Genomic DNA, 23,506 nt, shown 5'->3' on the forward strand with positions numbered 1-23,506 from the left:
TTCTCCATATTCCCCAGTATTTTGTTTCTGAATACCACCCCTTCAATGTGTTTGCCCTCCTATATCACCCACTCCCCTTTCTTTCCCCTTTCCCTTTTTCCTTTTCCCTTCCCTTCCTTTTGTTTATAATTTATAATCTTAAAGAGTTTGGGGCATACTGGTTAAGTGATTTTCTCATTGTGACTCAGTAGGAATAAAAGAAAGGATTTTAAGTCAGGGCTTCTCATTCCAAGCCTAGCCCATTACTCAATATAGTAGTGTGAGGTTCATTATGGTTAACAAAACTGTGAAAATAGATACCAATATAAGTAGAGTGAACCAGATGTTAGAAAAGGTCATGTTATACTGCCAAGAAACATATCAGGGTAATGAGATGGCACTGGATCTGAAATCAGGAAGACCTATTCAAATCTGTCATTAGACATTTACTAGCTATGTAATATCCTTACAGGATAGTTATAAGGAGAAATATGGGACAATTTTTGTAATACCTTGGCACAGGGCCTGGATTATAATAGGTGACACAAAAATAATAGATATTATTATTATTATTATTATTATTATTATTATTATTATTATTGAGAGATTTTTCTTTTCTCCAGCATTTACTCCTGTCTCTACACAGGATGTCTAATGAGGAGCATTTATGTGCCATTACTGGGGAATTGAATTTTGATCAACCCTCCATCTCAGAAGAAACAGATGTTTGAAAACTTTTCTCTATAAGAACTGAAAGGAGCTACCTCATAAATAAAATGCATTGGCAAAGCTTTTAACAGCTAATCATATGTACCACAGTTTGGCTGAAGTCTAGGCTCTAGAGTGCTTTGTGAAAGAGAACATTTGGGGATGGGGAATAAATACAAGGAGATTCCTCTCTCTCTTCTGCCCCCCACAATCCATGACATCCAGAAGCAGAATAGGAATCATCTAATATAGTAAATCTAATTTCCAATAATTAAAGGCATAATCAGGGAGCAGATATAAACAAACATGTATTCTTGTGGAAGCATTTCCAAGAAAATGGATCCCTGGAAGCAGAAGAGAGTTGACATGAAGAGTCAACCCTAGAAGCCATTCTCCCAAAAGTTGTTGCACTTAAAAGGATAGCTACATGAGGTCACAAAAAAGAAAGAAAGGACTTCTAGGTCCTGTGTTTTCCATGAAATGTCTTTTCTATAGATGTACCTTGCCAACTATGTCTCACTACTCTAAGTTTGAGCTGACATTTCCCATGGATGTTATATGTATTTATGGGAGAGTGAGCCCAAATATATGAGGAAAGTGATTGCAGTTATTGTTTTTTCTATGTCATCTTTCATAAAATTTTATTTATTTTGGGGAGGCTAGGTGGCACAGTGGATAAAGCACCGGCCCTGGAGTCAGGAGTACCTGGGTTCAAATACAGTCTCAGACACTTAATAATTACCTAGCTGTGTGGCTTTGGGCAAGCCACTTAACCCCATTTGCCTTGCAAAAAAAAAAACCTAAAAAAATTTTTTTAAATTTTATTTATTTAAGGCAAGGGGGTTAAGTGACTTGCCCAAGGTCACACAGCTAGGCAAGTATTAAGTGTCTGAGACTGAATTTGAACTCAGGACCTCCTGACTCCAGGGCCAGTGCTCTATCCACTGTGCTACCTAACTGCCCTTATGTCATCTTAATAAATGCCTAGCAGCCCTCCAGTTAGAGCTCATATAACTTCAAAGGAGACAATGTCAACCAAATACCTCTTGATAGGATTAGATCCCTATGTATCCTGACCTACATCTTTCCAGATATACTCTTCTGCCAAGGTGAGGCCACTTAGCCCCAATCCAGCTCTGAGATCTATGTCCCCTACACAGGGATAAAATAAACACCCATAATTTTGTTCTAAGCTATTTATGCAACCTCACTGCCCCTTGGGTTCTAACCCTGTACTCTGGTTCCAAGCACTAGGCACTTGCCTTGTTCTTTGGGACTAAATCCTTACTTGGTTCCCTAGTAACTGGGTTCCCTGACTTGGTCCCTTGGCTAGTGCCCTAGTTTTTTCTGATGCCAAACCTCCCTGATGCTAATCACCTGCCTGCACAGATTATTGCCTGCATTGTCCCCTGATGTTATGCTTCCTGTGCTTGACAGAATATATATCTGCTGTACTTTATAGGGACTAGAACAGGAAGGAGCCTTGGAGATCAATTAGTCTAATTCTCTCCATTTGAAATTAGGGAAACTAATGAGGTTAAGTGACTTACTGTTACATAGGTAATCACTTTCTGAGATGTAATTGTGTACTTTCTTTTTCTTTTCATTTTAGTACCTTTTAAATAAAATAAAATTATGAACTGAATAGCCATCAGCAAACTTACATTTACATTAAAGAGGACCACATCTGCATAAGATACTTGCAGAATAGTCCAACTCTCTCACTTTGACTTCAATATTAATATCAAAAGAACAGATAGAACAATAACTACCACCAACAACTAAGGGGAATTTCAGGACACTTATCCAGTCCAGAAGTGAAAATAAAAAACTGTAAATACTGGAAGAGGATTCTCCCAAAGAAGGCAGCACTAACAGATGAACACATTCCAGAAGTTCCCAGTATACAGGATGGGGACAAGGGAAGGAGGGACAGGATAGTGTTGGAAACCACAGAGATGACAATTAAACCTCATAATGTCTTGACCAGGGACGGAGGCCCCAAAGGTACAGGAGATGTGTTGACCTGATTAGAAAACCCAAGAGAGTGCAGTGGACCTAGGCTTCACCCTGACTGGGAAACTTCAAAAGACACAAAAAAAAGGCAGTTCCCTGATGGAGGAAGGGGGCGGGGGAGCCTGTAGAGGTAGGAGGACATCAGTCAGTGTCCTTGTTAGAGGCAGTCAACTGCATGGATCTGAAAGAGCACAGTGATGCCTAATTGTAGAGACACATAAAATGAAGGAAAAGCCAGGAGTAGGAATGATGTGATTTGAACAATAGCCTAACCCTAGCCCCTCTTGCAAATTTGGTGAGTTTTTTGTTTTCATCAAAGAGTTGCAAAACCATCCTCAGAGACTTGTTTGCCTTAGGTGACTAGGGCAGGTGGTGATATCATTTGCCTCATCACCTGAGCACAAAACAGCCACAGAAAACTCCAAGGCCTCTGAAACTTGACTTTCTGACCAAGATGGGCAGTATAAGCAAAGGACTTTCATTCAGTTGAATTAACTTAGGATGTCTTTAATGCAAATCCTTATTGAATATCCTTCTCTATTATACCTAAGTATGTTTTCTTTTGTTTATTGTTGCATGACATAAGAGGATCTTGTTTTTTTGTTCCCATGTCAAACATGGACTGGTCTAAGTCAGGACCAGATCAGAAAACCAGGAAAGTGAGATTACATCTAAACACCCCATCACAAGAGTGGGAGAGGGAGTGGATAGGTGATACAGTAGATGGAGCACTGGTCCGGGAGTCAGGAGAACCTGAATTTAAATCCAGCCTCAGATACTTACTTAGCTGTGTGACCTTGGGCAAGTCACTTAAATCCTGTTGGATTGCAAAAATCCAAAAACAAAAATAAAATAAAAGAGTGAAAGAGGGTGAAGCCTGGATCTATCAATCTTTTCTCTTCTTAGGTTTTTTTTTTTTTTTGCAAGGCAAACGGGGTTAAGTGGCTTGCCCAAGGCCACACAGCTAGGTAATTATTAAGTGTCTGAGGTACTCCTGACTCCAGGGCTGGTGATCTATCTACTTCACCACCTAGCCACACCTCTATCAATCTTATATGAAGAATTGATGCTAGAAATGTGCATGATTGAAAGTAGACATCAAATACTTAAAAGAAATGATATGGAACAAGAATCACCCCAAAGGAAAAACCTAGTGGAAGAGAAACAGGGATTTGGCTACAAGGATTATAAAAATGTTAGGAAGAAAAGAGGCAAGGGAATGTAAAGAAGATGAAAGCAATGAAGGAAAGACTTAGAAGGAAAATTAATAGCTTAGAGAGATGCTCCAGTAGATAGCATTTTTAATCATAAGTCCTTTGAAATTGTCTCAGATAACTGAATTGCCAAGAGTAGTTTAAATCATTCAAATTCATGTGTGTACAATGTTCTGGTTCTGCTTACTTCATTTTGTATCAGTTCATGTAGGTCTTTCTAGATTCTCTGAAATTACCCTGATCATCATTTCTTCCTGTACAATATAGTATTCCATTACAATCATATGCTACATTTTGTTCAACCATTCCCCAATTGTGGATATCTGCTCAATTTCTAATTTGTTGCCATCACAAAAAAGAGTCACTATAAATATTTTTGTATAAATAAGTCCTCTACCCTTTTTAAAAAAATCTCTAGGGGTGGGGTGGCGTAGTGGCGTAGTGGATAAAGCACAGGCCCTGGAGTCAAGAGTACCTGGGTTCAAATCTGGTCTCAGATACTTAATAATTACCTAGTTGTGTGGCCTTGGACAAGCCACTTAACCCCATTTGCCTTGCAAAAACCTAAAAAAAAAAATCTCTAGATTACTGTACCTAATTTTTCCTTATTCACTCTAGCATTTGTCATTTTCCTTGTCTGTCATTGGCCAATCTGAGGTATGAGGCTATAGGTCAGGAGTTGTTTTAATCTGTGTTTCTCTAATTGATAGTGATTTAGAGCATTTTTTCATATGATAATGGACAGCTTTTATTTCTTTCCCTGAAAACTGCCTGTTCACATCCTTTAACCCATTGATCAATTGAGAAATGACTTATATTCTAAGAAATTTGACTGCTCTCTCTCTCTCTCTCTCTCTCTCTCTCTCTCTCTCTCTCTCCAATTCTGGTTTTGCAACATTATTTGTATTTATCTCTTTTGACATTACCACTCCAGTCCATCTTTCACTTGACTATCAATTTGATCTTCCTAAAGTACAGGTCTTACCATGTCTAGAGTAAGCACTTAATAAATTCTTATTTACTTGAATTGACAACCACAAAAATATCCTTTACAGAAATAAAGACAAACCTAAATAGTTGTAAAGACAATTGTTCATAGCTGATCTTATTATAGTAAAAATAACCAATTGGGGTAACTAGATGGCACAGTAGGTAGAGCACTGGCCTTGGAGTCAGGAGGGCAGGAGTTCGAATTCACCCTCAGACACTTACTACTATGTGACCTTGGGTAAGTCACTTTGCCCTGATTGCCTCACACTCAGGGTCCTCTCCAGTAGTCCTGATTTATATCTGGCCACTGAACCCAGATGGCTCTGGAGGAGAAAGTGAGGCTGGTGACTTAGGACAGTATTCCCTCATTCAGATCATCTTCATGTACTTGTCATGGCATCACCTCCTTGATGTGAGAATAAAGGACAAAAAATAACAACTACATAAATTAATGTTCTTATTCAGGGTTATATTAATTAAATGGTAATAATAATAATAATAATAATAATAATAATAATAACATTTACCTCAGAGCACCTATGTTCCCAGCACTTTATAGTTATCTCATTTGATACTGGGAGATAGATATTATTATCATTATTATTATTATTATTTTATAGATAAGAAAACTGAGGCCCTGCCCAAGATCACAAAACTAGTAAGAACCTGGGACAATATTTGAATTCAGGCTTTTCTGACTCCAGGTCCCACACTTGATCCTCTACACCACCTAGCTGACTCATTACTATTCAGAACTGGGGCGGGGGGGGGGGGGGGGGGGGGGGATCATCAGAAGAAACAAAAACTCAAGAATTTCAAGGGAAATACTTTTTTAAGTGTGAAAGAATTTTTTTCAAGTGGGCCCAGCTCTTGAAACATCTCAAACTAAATTACAAAGCAGTCATCTTCAAAATGATTTGGTACTCATTAAGAAACAGAGGTAGGAGACAGAGCTGATGATATTAAAACACAGACTGAAACACATTTTTTTCTCTTTCTTTCCCTTTATTTTTCATGAGGTTTTTATATTTATTTATATTATATTCTTCAACAAGAATATTTAAATAATGTGTAAATAAATTAAAGATTTTAAAAAAGATCATGAGGAACAGGACTTAAGGATAGCCTAGAAAAACTTGTATGAACTGATGCACAGTGAAGTGAGCAGAACTAGAACATTTACTCACTAACAGCAATGTTGGGTGATGATCAACTATGATGGACTTGTTCATTTCAGCAGAACAATAAACAAAAACAATTCTAAAAGTCTTTTGATGGAAAATGCCATTCATATCCAGAGAAGGAACTATGGACTTTAAATGCAGACTATGCTATCTTCCATTTTTAAAAGTTTGTCTTATGTATTATGTCTTATGTATTTCTCTCCAATTTTTTTATTTGGATTTGATTCTCTGTTCACAGCAATGAATAATAAGGCTTTATGTTTAGTATGATTATACATGGAGATTCTATAATATATTGCTGTTTGTAAGGGGAAGGGGGAAGGAAGGGGAGGAAGGGAGAAAAATGTAAAACTGAAAGCCTTGCCAAAAAGTGATTGTTGAAAACTACGGTTCCATATAGTTGGAAGAAACAGAGGTAGTAGGCAGCTAGACGGCACAGTGAATAAAGCTCCGGCCCTGGAGTCAGCAGTACCTGGGTTCAAATCTGGCCTCAGACACTAAATAATTACCTCACTGTGTGACTTTGGGCAAATCACTGAATGCTATTGCAAAAGAAAAAAGAAAAGAAAAGAGAAACAGTTAGATCATAGGAACACCTTAGTTTAGATACAAAGTATACAAAAGTTAATACAGTAGCCTGGGATTTGATAAATCCCCAAACTCCAGCTACTGGACCAAGAAATCATTATTTGATAAAAATTGCTGGGAAATATAAAAAACTATTCTATCAGCAACAATGTATACACCAATATCTCACAACATATGCCAAGAAAAACTTTTAATGGATACATGACTTTGACATGAAGAATGACTATAAATAAACTAGAGGGGGGGTGCAACTAGAACTAGTGAAGTGGATAGAGCATCACCCTGAAGTTAGGAGGACCTAAATTCAAATCCAATCTCAGACACAATAATTACTTAACTGTGTGACTTTGGGCAAGTCACTTAACACCATTGCCTTGCAAATAGATAGGAGCAAGGGAGAAATTCCCTTTTAAATCTATGGATAGAGGGAGAATTGATGATCAAGCAAAGAATAACAAAGATCACAGATAATAAAATGAACAATTTTCATTTCACATATGAGATTAGAATTCAAAGGAAAAGCATCAATCTTTCAATTAGAAAGCATTTATAGCAACTAATTAACTGGGGGGAAAGTCTTAGTCGTTTATAAAGATTTTATATCCAAGATATATATTACGAAACTGACTCAAATACATGACAAGAGCTGTTTGCCAATAGAAAAATCCCCCAAGTCACTAAACTGTATATACTGTTGATCCAGCAAAACTCTAATGAGATTTACATTTCCAAAGAAATTTAAAAAAAGGAAAAGAACTTATATATACAAAAATAGTTACAGCTACTCTTTTATTTAGTGGTTAAGAACTGGAAATAAGAAGGAAAGCATCAAATGAGGATTAACTAAGCAAATTGTGGTGCGCAAATGGAATAGGCCACTATTCTACTTAGTGGTAGTTTTGATTCATTTCAGAACTGCATCACTCTCCTCATGACCCCATTTGGGGTTTTTTGGGCCCAGATACTGGAATGATTTGCCAATTCCTTCTCTAGTTCATTTTAGAGATGAGGAAACTGAGGCAAAAAGATAAATAACTTGCCCAAGGTAATACCACTACCATATTTCCCTGAAAATAAGATCAGTCTTTTAGTAATTTTTACTCCAAATTTTCATTATGGCTTATTTTTAGGGGATATCGTTTTTTTCCATGTACAATAATCTACATTTATCCATTCATTCATGTACAAAAGTATAGTTTAAGTATTAATGTCAAAAATATTTAATTATATATTAATATAATTTCATAATTCAATATGTCCGTTGCATGTTGCAATGGACATACTAAATGTGTCAGTCTGACTATCTTAACTGGGGATTATTTGGGGGGGTAAGGTTTATATTACGACCATCTTAAAAAAATCATGCTAGGGCTTAATTTCTAGTTAGGTCATATTTTTCATGGAAATACAATAGGTAGTGTTTAAGATCAAATTTTAATTCAGATTAAGACCCATTGTACTATAAATAATTATAAAAGGGGTAGTTCTAGGGACACCTAGAAGGGTTTGTCTGAGCAGATACAGAGAAAATAAGCAAAGCCCAGAGGACAATTTATATAATAACATAATGGAATGGAAATCTACACTGAAAGACTTAAAAAAAAAAAGACTTAAAAATGTTTAACTCAATGACCAAGAAAATTCCAAAGGATGAATGACGACATGTTATAGGTGTTGACCAAAATATATGAACTACAAAGCCATTTCCCAGGTAAAGTTTCCTGTCAAGGAAATATCCAAGTCAGACTATAATTCATTTGAGAACCATTTTGCAATAGATCTTTTCTGTTTTCCATTTCAAGCACCTAGTTTTTGACTCTCCCCTTCGAGATGAACAAAAAGGTTGGTTATGTTGACCAAGGACAAAGCTATTAATGGGACAATTTCTTGTCTTTCTCCAGCTTTAATATCTATAATTTCAGGGGTGGCTAGGTGACACAGTGGATAAAGCACCGGCCCTGGAGTCAGGAGTACCTGGGTTCGGCTGCTTATGGCAGAGTTGAGAAAGCACTGAGTGTGGTAATCGGGACAGCTGAGTTCAAATTTGACCTCAGACACTTAAGCTTGTGACCTTGGGCAAGTTACTTAATTTCTGTTTGCTTCAGTTTCCTCTGCAAAATGGGGATAATAATAGTACCTACTTCCTAGGGTCTCTTAAATAAATAAAATAATATTTGTTTAAAAAAAACCTTTTTTTTTTAAAACACATGTTGCCAAATAGTAAGCACTATATAAATGCTTATTCCCTTCTCTCACTACATCATCCTGACAGAGGTGATAGACTCTAAAGTCCAGAATAACTATGTGTTTTCAGTTATGGCCAATATGGGAATTTTTTTTTGTTTGCTTAACTATGCATATTTTCTACAAGAGTTCTGTGGAACTTTGGGGGGAGGCGGTTTGGGTAAAGGGGAGCTATAAATAGAGTTTGCCACCTCCCAAAAAAAGGAAATTTTAAAAAGATGATCATAGTAGCATTTTTAAATTCACATAAAAGAATAGAATGAACCTCAGAAGGAAATAAGGAAAAACAGGGTTGCTTTTAAAATTTTATGTTCTTTTATTACGTACTTAAAAAGAAAGTAAACTGTATTTAGAGTCACTGCTGTATATAAAAATCTTTTTCCTTTCTGCTTTTTATTTGAAAATGCTCATTTATTTGTTTAGAATTTAAAAATATATACATAAAGGGGGCAGCTAAGGTGGCGCAGTGGATAGAGCACCAGCCCTGGAGTCAGGAGTACCTGAGTTCAAATGTGACTTCAGACACTTAATAATTGCCTAGTTGTGTGACCTTGGGCAAGTCACTTAACCCCATTGCCTTAAATTTTAAAAAAAAGAAATACTAAATTTATAAATAATTAACAAAACTGAAAACAGTATATGAAAGTGTAGACTTTTGGTAATGTAGTTTGTATTTTTATTTTTATTCAACTGATTAAACTTATTAAACTTAACAGTAACAAAATTGTCTGTTTGCCCGTGCCTCCTTACCACTATGTTACACTGCCTCTCTGATGCTGATACATTTCTTTTACCTATTGGACATTTGTCTTTTAGCCACTCCACTAATACTAGCTACATTCATCTCTTTGAACTTTTTAGTCTCCTAAGACCCTTCCCAGTTGCTTGCCCTTCTTTTGGTAGGTTTAGTCACTATGTCATGGCTATCTCTGGCTTCATCCATACTGCAAAATTGAAACCTAGTTCTGATAAAGGCAAATGATGACATTCATGAGTTTTGTATTTGGCACCATCCTTTCCTTGTTCTCATCTATTTCTCCTGACTCCTCGACCTCTTAAAATAATACTCTCAAAATGCCAAGGTGTCTCAATTTCTAAAATGTCTCCAGAGAATTTGCTTTCAGTCAACTATGTGTATATACTTTCCTTTATCACTCTTTTCCTCTCACAAGCTTGCCAGCCCCTCAACATTAACCTGTCCTATATCCCATTCCCATAGTACCTTATGGTATGCTAGTTGACACAACTAATCTAAGTTATGGATACTAATTATACCTTCTGAAAATAATGTAAGGATGTTGAATTAGAAATCAGACTAATTCAGTAACCTTGATAAAGTTACTCTCTATATTTCTCAATTTCCTTATCTGAAAATGAGGGGCTTGTACACTTCATGACCTTTGAGTTTCCTTCCTCTTTAAATCTTTGATCTGTAATCTCATTCCCTAAACCAAAGAAGTGACTCATTGGTGGAAAATTTTAGGCACAATGGATGGACAGTGAAGGATATATTTCTGGGTAGTCATATAAGACAATCAGCAGCCTTTACTCATACTGCAACTCTGCACAAAATCAGTCAGCCCTGTTCTCTTTCAGAGATCCCTCTAGGTTGTGTTATTAGCTCTAACCATTTTTGCTGTTCAAAACAAAATGAAAGAAGCAGTAACAAAGAGACTTCTAACAAATTGAATAACATAATTATAAAACACTTAAAGAAATGACTTTCTTTTCCTCCTTGTATTGATCATTTGTTTTCTTTGGCCTTTTTTTTCAGTTTTTGCAAGGCAATGGGGTTAAGTGGCTTGCCCAAGACCACATAGTTAGGTAATTATTACGTGTCTGAGGCCACATTTGAACTCAGGTATTCCTGACTCCAGGGTCGGTGCTCTATCCACTGCACCACCTAGCCACCCCTCCTTCCCCCCTTGTAACAAATATTTATAGTCATGCAAAACAAATTCCCACATCAGCCTTATCCAAAAAAAAATTGCATATATCTCAAACTGTATTGAGTTTAACAGATTTGTGTCAGTGAGTGGCATGATTCATCATGGTCCTCTAGAATCATGATCATTGTGTTGATCAGAGTTCTTAAATCTTTTAAGCTTTTTTTGTTTCTTTTTTTACAATATTATTATTGTGTATATTTTTCCAAAGATTGCGCTCAATTCAGTCTATATTAGTTCATAAGTCTTCCTTGGTTCTTCAAAATAATCCCTTTCATTATTTCTTATAGCATAATAGTATTCCATAATATCCAGATATCAAAATTTGTTTGTTTTTTTAGATTTTATTTATTTTTAATTTTATAATTTTTCCCCAATCTTGCTTCCCTCTCCCCACCCCTACAGAAAGAAGTCTGTTAGTCTTTTTTTGTTTGTTTCTATGGTATTATAGCCTTCTTTATTATTTTTATTTTTATTTTTTTTAGGGTTTTGCAAGGCAAATGGGGTTAAGTGGCTTGCCCAAGGCCACACAACTAGGTAATTATTAAGTGTCTGAGACCGATTTGAATGCAGGTACTCCTGACTCCAGGGCTGGTGCTTTATTCACTGCACCACCTAGCTGCCCCCTCTTTATTTTTTTTAATTAAAGATTTTATTTATTTTGAGTTTTACAATTTTCCCCCATCTTACTTCCCTCCCCCCACCTCCCCACAGAAAGCAATTTGTCAGTCTTTACATTGTTTCCATGTTGTACATTGATCCAAATTGTGTGTGATGAGAGAGAAATCATATCCTTAAAGAAGAAACATAAAGTATAAGAGATAACAAGATCAGACAATAAGATATCAGGTTTTTTTCCCTAAATTAAAGGGAATAGTCCTTGAACTTTGTTCAAACTCCACAGTTCTTTCTCTGGCTACAGATGGTATTCTCCATTGCAGATAGCCCCAAATTGTCCCTGATTGTTGCACTGATGGAATAAGCGTGTCCATCAAGGTTAATCATCACCCCCATGTTGCTGTTAGGGTGTATAGTATTTTTCTGGTTCTGTTCATCTCACTCAGTATCACTTCACGCAAATCCCTCCAAGCTTCCCTAAAATCCCATCCCTCCTGGTTTCTAATAGAGCAATAATGTTCCATGACATACATATACCACAGTTGGCTAAGCCATTCCCCAATTGAAGGACATTTACTTGATTTCCAATTCTTTGTCACCACAAACAGGGCTACTATAAATATTTTTGTACAAGTGTTGTTTTTACCCTTTTTCATCATCTCTTCAGGGTATCAGTCTGTTAGTCTTTATATTGTTTCCATGGTATACATTGATTTAAGTTGAATATGATGAGAGAAAAATCATATCCTTAAGGAAGAAACATAAGAGTATAAGAGATTGCAAAATTACATAATAAGGTAATGGGTTTTTTTATTTTTTTCTAAATTAAAGGTAATAGTTGGTTCAAACTCCAAAATTCTTTCTCTAGATACAGATGGTATTCTCCATCACAGATACCCCAAAATTGTGCCTGATTGCTGCACTGATGAAGTGAGCAAGTCCATTAAAGTTGACCATCACCCCGCCATGTGACTGTTAAGTACAATGTTCTTCTGTCTCTGCTCATCCTTCCAGGCTTCCCTGAATTCCCATCCCTCCTGGTTTCTAATAGAATAATAGTGTTCCATCACATACACATACCACAGTTTGCTAAGCCATTCCCCAACTGAAGGACATTCACTGCATTTCCAATTCTTTGCCATCACAAACAGGGCTACTATGAATACTTTTGTACAGGTGGTATTTTTACCCCTTTTCATGATATCTTATTGCTGGATCAAAGAGTATGTACATTTTTGTTGCCCTTTGAGTGTAATTCCAAATTGCTCTCCAGAAAAGTTGGATGAGTTCACAGCTCCACCAACAATGTATTAGTGTCCCAGATTTTCCACATCCCTTCCAATATTGATCATTGGGGGCTGGCTAGGTGGCACAGTGGATGGAGCACCAGCCCTGGAGTCAGGAGTACCTGAGTTCAAATCCAACCTGTTGTGACCTTGCGCAAGCCACTTAACCTCATTTGCCTTGCAAAAAAAACTCCTAAAAACCCAATATTGATCATTGTCCTTTTCTGGCAGATATAATAACTTGTTCACAAAAAGAGTCACTATGTGTTTTTGTACACACAAATGCTTTTTTTTATTTCTTTGCTTATGTATCCTAATAATGTTATTACTGGGTCAAAAGGTATGTACACTTTAATAATTTATTTAAGTATAGTTTCAAATTATATTCCAGAATGATTAGATCAATTCATAGATCCACCAATAATACAACAGTGTGCATATTTTTTCATAGCCCCTCAAGCATATCGTTTTCTCTTTTTTTTTTCAACTTTGACATCTGGGCATATACATTAACATTGTTCAATTTTCATCTCGCTAATGATTAGTGATACAGACCAATTTTTCATGTGGCTCTTGATAGCCAGAATTTCTTCTTCTAAAAAATATTGGTTCATAATTTTTGACCTTTTATAATTTGGGAAATGGTCCCTGTTCTTATAAATTTGAATCTCTCCCTTATATAACTTAGAGAAGTTTACTGCAAATTGCTTTTCCTACTCAACTCTTCCAATTTTAATCTCATTGGTTTTGTTTTTTAAAAATGTAATTTTATGTAATTAAAATTATCTGTTTTACTTCCTATATTTCTCTTTATTGTTTGTTTGGTCATGAAGACCCCCTACTCATAGATCTGCCAGGTAATTTCTTTCAATGCTAAAAATTACTCTGCCTTAATGGACACAAATTATTTCCTAGCAAATTTTTCTTCTAACTCTCTTTAAATAGATAACCTAGCTAGTAAAAAAAAAATTTCTTTATTCTTGATGTTTTGTTTACTTTTTAAAAAATACAGCACAATAAGAAAAGATATACCCTTTGATCCAGCAATACCATTACTATGTCTTATCTCAAAGAGATCACAAAAAGGAGTTAAAAAAACCCACATGTACAAAAATATTTGTAGCAGCTCTTTTTATAGCGGTAAAGAATTAGAAATTAAGGGGATGGCCAGGTGGAGTGTTAGGTCAGTCACGGCGCCGGCCGTAACCCAGGGAGGCTGGGGAAGGTAACCCAGGGAGGCTGGGGAAGCCGGCGGCGGGCCACCTGCGACCCGGGCCCGCGCCCCTGCCATGGAGTTCGTGGAGCTGCTCAGCCACCGGGAGGAGCTTTACAACTTCCTGCGCTTCAAGATGGGGGGCGCCAGGAGGGTGATGACCAAGCTGGACCAGGACACCCTCAGCGATGGCCTGAAAACTTGTTACAAGTACTTGAACCAGACCAGCCGCAGTTTTGCAGCAGTCATCCAGGCCCTGGACAGTGAGCTGCGCAATGCTGTGTGCATATTTTACCTGATTCTTTGAGCTCTGGACACTGTGGAAGATGACAGGTCAATTCACATGGATAAAAAGGTCCCTCTGTTGAAAAATTTTCACTCCTACATGTACCAGCCAGATTGGAGATATATGGAAAGTACTCAAAAGGATGGACAAGTCTTAGAGGACTTTTCAACGATCTCCTTAGAGTTTTGAAATCTGGCGGAGTGCTATCAAGTGGTGATTAATGATATCTGTCACAAAATGGGACATGGAATGGCGGAGTTTTTGGAAAAGAAAGTGAACTCTGTGCAAGAATGGGATAAGTACTGTTACTATGTTGCTGGACTAGTTGGGATTGGCCTTTCTCGTCTGTTCTCGGCTTCAGATTTGGAAGACCCCATTATAGGAGAGGACTCGAAGCTTGCCAATTCTATGGGTTTGTTCCTTCAGAAGACAAACATCATTAGAGATTATTATGAAGACTTGATGGAAGGGAGAGAGTTTTGGCCCCAAGAGGTTTGGAGTAGGTATGGCAAGAAGTTGTCTGATTTAGCCAAACCAGAGAATATTGACTTGGCTATCCACTGTCTTAATGAACTGATTACTATTGCTTTGCAGCACATCCCAGATATCCTCACCTATCTTTCCTGACTAAGAAATCAGTGTGTTCAACTTTTGTGCTATTCCACAGGTGATGGCTATTGCTACTCTGGCTGCCTGTTATAACAACCAGCAAGTGTTCATGGGAAAAGTGAAGATTCGAAAGGGACAAGCAGTAACACTAATGATGGAAGCTACCAACATGCCAGCTGTCAAAGCTATTATGTATCAGTACATGGAAGAGATTTATCAAAGAATTCCAAGCTCAGACCCATCTTCCAGCAAGACAAAGCAGATTATCTCCTCTGTTCAGAAACAGAATCTTCCCAGTTGTCAACTAGTCTCTTGGAACCATTATTCCCCTATTTACCTATCATGTGCCATGCTTTTGGTTGCACTAAGCTGGCAATATCTCAGCACCATGTCACAGGCCATGGAAGAGTATGTTCAGGCCAGGGAACACTGATTCAGAAGCCAACCTAAGGCTAAAATTCAATGTTCAATGGAATATTTTTAAAGTTTTTTTTCTTTCATCCTTTTAAAACTCTACAATGACATAAGCTCTCAAAAACTGAAATGCTATTGAGAAGAATAAAAAATAAAAAGTAGATGACCTGATCTGTTACTCTGCTTAGCTGTCAAAATTTCTACTCTACAACTTTGTTCAAATAATTCTGTATGAGACTGACAGAGATGTTTTCATAGGAACCCTTCATTACCTATTTAACTGGAAGTTAACTTGGAATTTTGGAGACAGTCTAGTGTGTGTGGGTGTGTATGTATGTGTATAAACTCACTCTTGTGTTTTTCTGTTTCTTTTCCAAATGTGTAGAAACTTTTGTCATAACTCCATTTTTATTTGAACAGAGAATGAACGTCATTAATGTTTATGAAGAAGTAATCTTTATCACATGAGGGTCAAAGGCTAATCTGTGAATCTTCCTGATTTTATTTTTTGAAGGGAGTTTTGTTTCAAAAGAAAAATAATGACTAATTCCTGTATAGTACCTGATCCCATTCTAGGAAATCTGCTTGCTAAAATTTGTAAAAGTTTCTATAATAAATATTTTTAATAAAAAAAAGAAATTAAGGGTATGTCCACCAATTGGGAAATGGTTGAACAAATTGTAGTATATGAATGTGATGGAACACTATTATTGTATAAGAAATCGTGAGGTTAGACCAACATCTCAAATCTTATCCCAAGAAAAGATCAAAATGGATACAGGATGTAGACATAAAAGACAATATTATAAGATAAGCAAACTAGGATATCAAGGAATAGTTTACCATCAGATCTATGGAAAGTTTATGACCAAGGAAGAGATGGAGAACATCATTAAAAACAAATCAGGGAGGGGCGGAGCCAAGATGGCAACAGAAGAGCCTCTCTTAGGTGCTCTCTCTATAATATTTCAAAACTCATAAAATAATGACTCTAACTAACTTTTTGAGAGACAGAACCCACAGAAAGATCCAGTGAGGGAGTTCTCCAGACCAAGGTAACCTTGAAAATAGTTGAAAGGCTCTGCTCCACAGGGTTAGTGAAGGAACTTCAGCCTCCCAGAGGCAGCCCCAGGGCACCTGGGAGCAGTGGCTCACAGCAACAGGGGCAGTTTCGGCAGTTTCCCAATTACACCCCGGGGAGCACCTGGCACAACTTGGAAGATTGGCGGGGGGACCTCTCCCAGAGTGAGGGAGTGAAGCCCAGCCCTCAGGGCACTCAGTGAGCAGTGTGGAGTGGCAGCCCAGATCCAAGAACTGGAAGGAGGCAGAGCCGGTAAGCAGGAGCCACCAGTAAACTGAGCCTTGAGTGCTCAACCCAACAAAGGTAGGGTAGTGGAGAGAGACTTCAGAAGTCTCTCCTCTGTACCTGGAACAAGACCCTGGGCTCTGACCACACTCAGATCCTGATCACAATCTAGGCCCCCCATAGAACAGGTCCCCCCCACCTCAGCCCCATGGCAGAGGGGTGCACTTGTGGTCATTCACAGAGCAGGAGGGAAGACAGAGCCTCACACACTGAGATCCTTGGGGGGGGGGGTTGTCCGAATAATACTCAAAAGCTTAGGAAGCACCCCAAGACCAGGCACAGGCTGGAGAAATGAGTAAACAGAGAAAAAAGAGGAACACCACTGAGAACTGCATTGTCTATCATCCTAAGAAGGATCGAAATACTCAATTGGAAGATGCAAAAAATATAGAAGTTGGGCTTAGGCTATGATAGAGCTCAAAAAACTAAGTAAGGGAGATAGAAGAAAAATTGGGAAAAGAAATGAGAGAGATGCAGGAAAAATATGAAAAAGAAGTCAGTAGCTTAGTCAAGGAGAACCAAAACAATGTTGAAGAAAATAACACATTTAAAAACTATCATAGGTCAACTGGATAGAACAGTTCAAAAAGTTATTGGGGGGGGGGGGGCGGCTAGGTGGCGTAATGGATAAAGCACCGGCCCTGGAGTCAGGAGTACCTGGTTCAAATCCGGTCTCAGACACTTAATAATTACCTAGCTGTGTGGCCTTGGGCAAGCCACTTAACCCCATTTGCCTTGCAAAAAAAAAAGTTATTGAGAAGATATAAGAAAGACATAAGAAAGCTCTCTGAGGAAAACAAATCCTTCAGATGCAGAATGGAAGCTGATGACTTTATGGGAAGTCAAGACACAATATTTCACAACCAAAAGAATGAAAAATTAGAAGAAAATGTGAAACATCTCATTAAAAAAAACAACCGATCTGGAAAACAGATTTAGGAAAGATAATTTAAAAATTATTGGGATACCTGAAATGCATAATCAGGAAAAGAGCCTTGACCTCATTTTTAAAGAATTTCTATGGGAAAATTGCCCAGATATCCTAGAAGCAGAGGGCAAAATAGAAATTGAGAGAATCCACCAATCCCCCCCCCAGAAAGAGATCCCCAAAAAACAACCCCCAGGATTATTATAGCCAAGTTCTAGAACTCCCAAGTCAAAGAGAAAATATTACAAGCATCCAGAAGAACACAATTCAAATATCGTGGAGCTGCAGTCACGATCACATAGGATTTAGCAGCAACTACATTAAGGGCTCATAGGGCTTGGAATATAATATTCCAGAAGGCAAAAGAGCTTGGAATGCAACCAGGAATCTACCCAGCAAAACTAAACATACTCTTCCAGGGGAAAAACTGGACTTTCAATGAACCAATGAATTTCAATTGTTCCTGTTGAAACAGTCAGAGTTGAACAGAAAGTTTGACCTTTAAATACAGGCCTCAGGTGAAGCATAGAGAGTGGAGGAGAAGGGTAAAATATGAGGGACTTAATGATGATGAACTGCATGTATTCCTGCATAGAAAAATGATACTGATAATACTCATATGAAACTTCTCATTTAATAGAACAGGTAGAAGGAGCTTTTATAGATGAAGCACAGGAGAGAGCTAAATCTGAAGATATAGTATATTATAAAAATGGAGTTAATAGCTAAAAGGGAAATTTAATGGGAGTAAGAGAAAGAAGAGGTGGAATAGGCTAAGATATTTCATATAATAAGATTTTTTATTACAATGAGCTATTGCAATGATATGAAAAGGGGGGAAGTCAAGGGGGAATGAGGGAGACTTCACTCTCATCATAGGTGGCTAAGAGAGGAAACAGCATATATACTCAATGGGATATAGACATCTGGAGTAAGAAGGAGAGAAGAAGGATGGGGAAGGTGGGGTGTGAGTGATGGAGGAGAGGGTGTTGGGGAGAGTAATCATATATAACACATTTTCTTTTTTACTTCTTTCAAGGTGCTTGGATTGGGTAGCCTATCCAGGACCACAGGGCCTGGTGGTTGCTGGGCCTTAGGGGTGGTAGATAGGCTCAGGGCCTCTTGGCCCTAGGACCAGTGATCACTAGCTACACTATAGCACATTTAAGAAGAGGGACAGAGTGAAAGGAGAGAGAAAATATAGTATATGGTAGTGGGAAAGTACAAATGGAGGGAGTTGCGATCAGCAATGGCAACAGTGGAAATATATGGGAGTAGCTTTTTTGATGAACTTATAAAAAATGTGATCTAGGGTGGCTAGGTGGCACAGTGGATAGGGCACTGGCTCTGGAGTCAGGAGTACCTGAGTTCAAATTCAGCTAGCTGTGTGGACTTGGAAAGACACTTAACCCTATTGCCTTGCAAAAAAAACTTTTAAAAAAAGATACTTTTGATACATTAAATTAAAAAGCTTTTGCACAGAAATCACTGCAATCAAGATCAAAAGATAAGTAGTAAATTGGGAAACAATTTTTACAACTAGCATTTTTGACAAAGGACTCGTTTCTAAAATATATATATAGAGAGAGAACTGAGTCAAATTTATAAAAAAATTTTCAAAAGCCATTCCCAGGGCTGCTAGGTGACGCAGTGGATAAAGCACCGGCCCTGGAGTCAGGAGTACCTGGGTTCAAATCCGGTCTCAGACACTTAATAATTACCTAGCTGAGTGGCCTTGGGCAAACTGCTTAACCCCATTTTCCTCACAAAAACCTAAAAACAAACAAATAAATAAATGAATGAATGAATAAATAAATGAATAACTAAATAAATAAGCTATTTTTAAAAAATAATTTAAAAAGCCATTCCCCAATTGAAAAATGGTCAAAGGACATGCAAAGGCAATTTACAGATGAGGAAGTCAAAGCTATCCATTTTCATATGAAAAATTGTTCTAAATCATTACTTATTAGAGAAATGCAAATTAGAGCTTCTCTAAGGTACCACCTCACACCTCTCAGACTGGTCAATATGACCAGAAAGGACAATGTTGGAAGAGAATCAATGTTGAAAGGAAGGTGGGAAATCTGGAACATTAATACATCATTGTGGGAGCTGTGAACTCATCCAACCTTTCAGGAGAGCAGTGTGGAATTGTGCCCAAAGGGCAATAAAAATGTGCATACACTTGAATCCAGCAATACCAGCAATAGTGGATCCAGCAATAGTGGGCCTATACCCAGAAGAGATGATGAAAAAGGGTAAAAAAAATCACTTCTACAAAAATATTCATAGCAGCTCTATTTGTAGTAGCAAAGAATTGGAAATTGAGTGAATGTCCATCAATTGGGGAATGGCTGAACAAATTGTAGTATATGTATGTCATGGAACACTATTGTTCTATTAGAAACCAAGAGGGATGGGAATTCAGAGAAGACTGAATGAACTGATGCTGAGCAAGATGAGCAGAACCAGAAGAACATTGTACACCATAACAGAAACATGGGGTTGATGATCAACCTTAATGGAATTGCTCATTTCATAAGTGCAACAATCAGTGACAATTTTGGAGTATCTGCGATGGATATTACCATATGTATCCAGAGAAAGAATTGTGGAGTTTGAACAAAGACAAAAGACTATTACCTTTAATTGAACAAAAAAAAAACATGTTATTTTATTATATAATCTTGCTATCTCTTGTATTTTATTTTTTTTCTTAAGGATATGATTTCTCTCTCAACACATTGAATTTAGATCAGTATCTAGCATGGAAACAATGTAAAGACTAACAGACTGCCTTCTGTGGGGGTGGGGGTGGGGGAAGGGAAGAGAGATTTGGGGAAAAATTGTAAAATTCAAAAATAAATAAATAAATTTATTTGAAACAGGAAAAAAAAATCATCACAGGACTTCAGAATAGCATGGAAAGACTTGCATGAACTGATGCTGAGTGAAATGAGCAGAACCAAAAGAACATTATACACTAACAGCAACATTGAGTGATGATCAACTAAGATAGACTTTATTATTTCAGCAGTACAATAGTCAGAGACGATATTAAAAGATTTGTGATGGAGAATGCCATCCATGTTTAGATTAGGAAGTGTGCAGTTTAAAAGCAGACCAAAGTTTACTTTCTTTAATTTAAAAAAAAAGTTGTCTTATGAATTATGTTGGGTTTTGTCTCTAATTTGTTTTCTTCTGTTTGTATGTAATTCTTCTTTAACACCATGATTAATATGGATCTATGTTTAGCATAGTTATAGATGTAGAGCCTATATTGCATTACTTTCTGTCAGGGAGAGGGGAGAGGACATAGAAGAGAGGAGAAAAATGTAAAAAAAAAAGATTGTTTGAAAAACTACCATTACATACAGTTGGAAAAAAAATAGATAGTAAATTTTTTAAAATGATAAAAAATGATGAGCAGGTGGATTTCAGAAAAAATCTAGTTAGACTTACATGAACTGATATTGAGTGAAGTGAACAGAATCAGGAGAACATTGTACATAATAACAATATTATGAGATGATCAGGCTATAATAGATTTAGCTCTTCTCAACAATATAATGATCCAAGATAATTCCAAAAGACTCATGATAGAAAATGCTATCCACATCCAAAGAAAGAACTATGGAGTCTGAATGTAGATAGAAGCATACTATTTTCCTTTTTTTTTTTTTTGAACTTTTTTTCTCTTTGTGGTTTTTTTTTTCCTTTTCTTCTGTTTCTTCTCTCATAACATGATATGTTTAACCTATATCAGATTGTTTGCCATCTTGAGGAGGGGAGAAGAGGGTGGGAAAGAGAGAGAAAAAAACTTGGAATTCAAAATTTTGCTTTAAAAATAAGTGTTGAAAACTATCTTTACATGTAATTGGAAAAAACTAAAATACTATTTTAAAAAAGTAAATAAAAAAACTACTTCTATATTTAAGCACCATGCCTAATTGAAATGGAAGGATGGAAAGAAAAAGGACACAGAATGGGAGAGGAAATTGGCTCTTTAAGAAGCAGAAAGAGGGGCAGCTAGGTGGTGCAGTGGTTAGAGCACTAGCCACACTCCATTGCTGTTAATAAAGTCATTGGTCTCCTAGGCTCATTCTTCTATTAACTGAATGTGTAACCTTGGGCAAGTCATTTCCCCTCTGGTTTATTTTCCTCCTCTGACAAATGAAGGGACTAGATTAGATAATCACTAAGGGACCTTCTGGCCCCAGCATTGTATGATTAGCATTCTGTCTTGTTCTGTGACCTAACCCACAACTTTCCTCTCCTATTCATTGGTTAGTTCCCTAAAGGAAAACCACTACTAAGTTCATATTTCTTAAACTATAGGTAATGATCCCTTGATATCCTACTTACTTTTATTAATGAGGCAAAAGAAATGATTAGCTCAAACCAAATAATTTACTAATATGGTATAATTGGAACATATTTTTCCCAGAGTGAGAAGACTGGGCACAAAAATAATGCACAATGGTAATGAGATCACACATAGGCAAAATACATGACTAAGACAACACAGACCTCCAGAACTACAGGGCCCCTTTGTTTTTACATGATACCCTCACACTGCTATTCTTTGGGCTCCTTGAGCCTGCTCATATCCAATGGACAATTCCTAAATGCTAATACTAATTTTCTCTTGAATCCATAACTGACTTTCTTCATTTGTTCTGAGTCACTCTCCTCAGAGCTTCCTCAATTATTGTATCTCAATTTCTTTATGGGTGAGTTGCCTATTGGCTAGTACTAATGAAAGACATGGCAGATGATTAGGAGAGAAAAAAGAAAGTTCATTCCATCATGCTACCCTCTGGTAGTGGAATAATCTGGAGAAGCTAGGTGGCTCAGTGGATAGAGCACCGGCCTAGAGTCACAAAGACCTGAGTTCAAATTCAGTCTCAGACACTTAATTGCCTAGCTGTGTGACCTTGGGCAAGTCACTTAACCCCATTGCCGAAAAGAAAAGAAAAAGGGGGGAAGGAGGTATAATTGAGCCCCTTGAGATCTTCTGTCCCAATTGTATCCCAGAGATTTTGGTAGGGTACTAGACTGATCTTTGGCCAACCAATAGGAAAATTCCATCAAAGAGAATTTGTTTATACCTCTTAAATATTCTTCCATATACTTCCCTTTTTGTAACTTCCCTAATTGCAGATCAGGTATACCCCCATCTTCCCATCACTTATGTTCACAATCTAATTCCTCTGACTCCTCCACTCTCACTCACCCTCCCCACATATCCATACATTCCCTTTTTTTCCTGGGACACAGTCCCTACCCTAGGACCTTATTGCTTCAGTCCTGGATTATTGCAACATATCTGGTTGGCCTCCAGGCCTGAAGTCTCTCCTTACTCCAGTTCATTCACCTATTAATTTGATCTTCCTAAAGGTCAGGTCAACCAAGTCAAGCCCTACCCCATTTCGGCCGATGTTCCTTCACCTCCTAGGATCAAATATAAAACTCCCTATTTGTTTTTTAAAACCCTTTCCAACTTGATCCCTCCTTACCTTCCCAGTCTTCTTACACTCCATACCATTCCTCACACCACTCCCCATGATACACTCTACAATCCAGCAAGTCCGGACACTTTGCCATTCCTTGCATAAAACACTTCATCTTTCAGTTTTGTGCCTTTCACATGGAGGATTAGAAATGCCTACTGTAGAGGCCAAGATTGGGCATGGAACATATGTGGAACTTAATGAAGACTACTGCCCTTGATCCCTGCACTCATGAAAAATACTCTATGAATCAAGTTAGCCCATAGACCAGTTATCTCCCACAACCCAATGCCATCTGTATTAACTCAATTACTTTCATTCTGTGAAGGAGCGACACCACACCAAGCAAAAAGCCAACACCTGTATGTAAGCAGCAGCTTGGCCACCTGCTGAGGGCTAGG

General features: G+C 37.5%; 1 protein-coding gene and 1 pseudogene across 2 annotated transcripts in view; one reads left to right on the top strand and one right to left on the bottom strand.

Moving 5' to 3' along the window:
- The window catches only part of ANK2 (ankyrin 2), a 752,311-nt gene that overhangs the window by 628,460 nt on the left and 100,345 nt on the right, over positions 1-23,506 (bottom strand). The gene's annotated exons all lie outside the window — the stretch shown is intronic.
- LOC141516081 (squalene synthase pseudogene) lies at positions 14,063-15,322 on the top strand (annotated as a pseudogene).

The sequence above is a fragment of the Macrotis lagotis genome, chromosome 3 (genome assembly GCF_037893015.1).
Source record: "Macrotis lagotis isolate mMagLag1 chromosome 3, bilby.v1.9.chrom.fasta, whole genome shotgun sequence".
NCBI classification, from domain to species: Eukaryota; Metazoa; Chordata; class Mammalia; order Peramelemorphia; family Peramelidae; genus Macrotis; species Macrotis lagotis.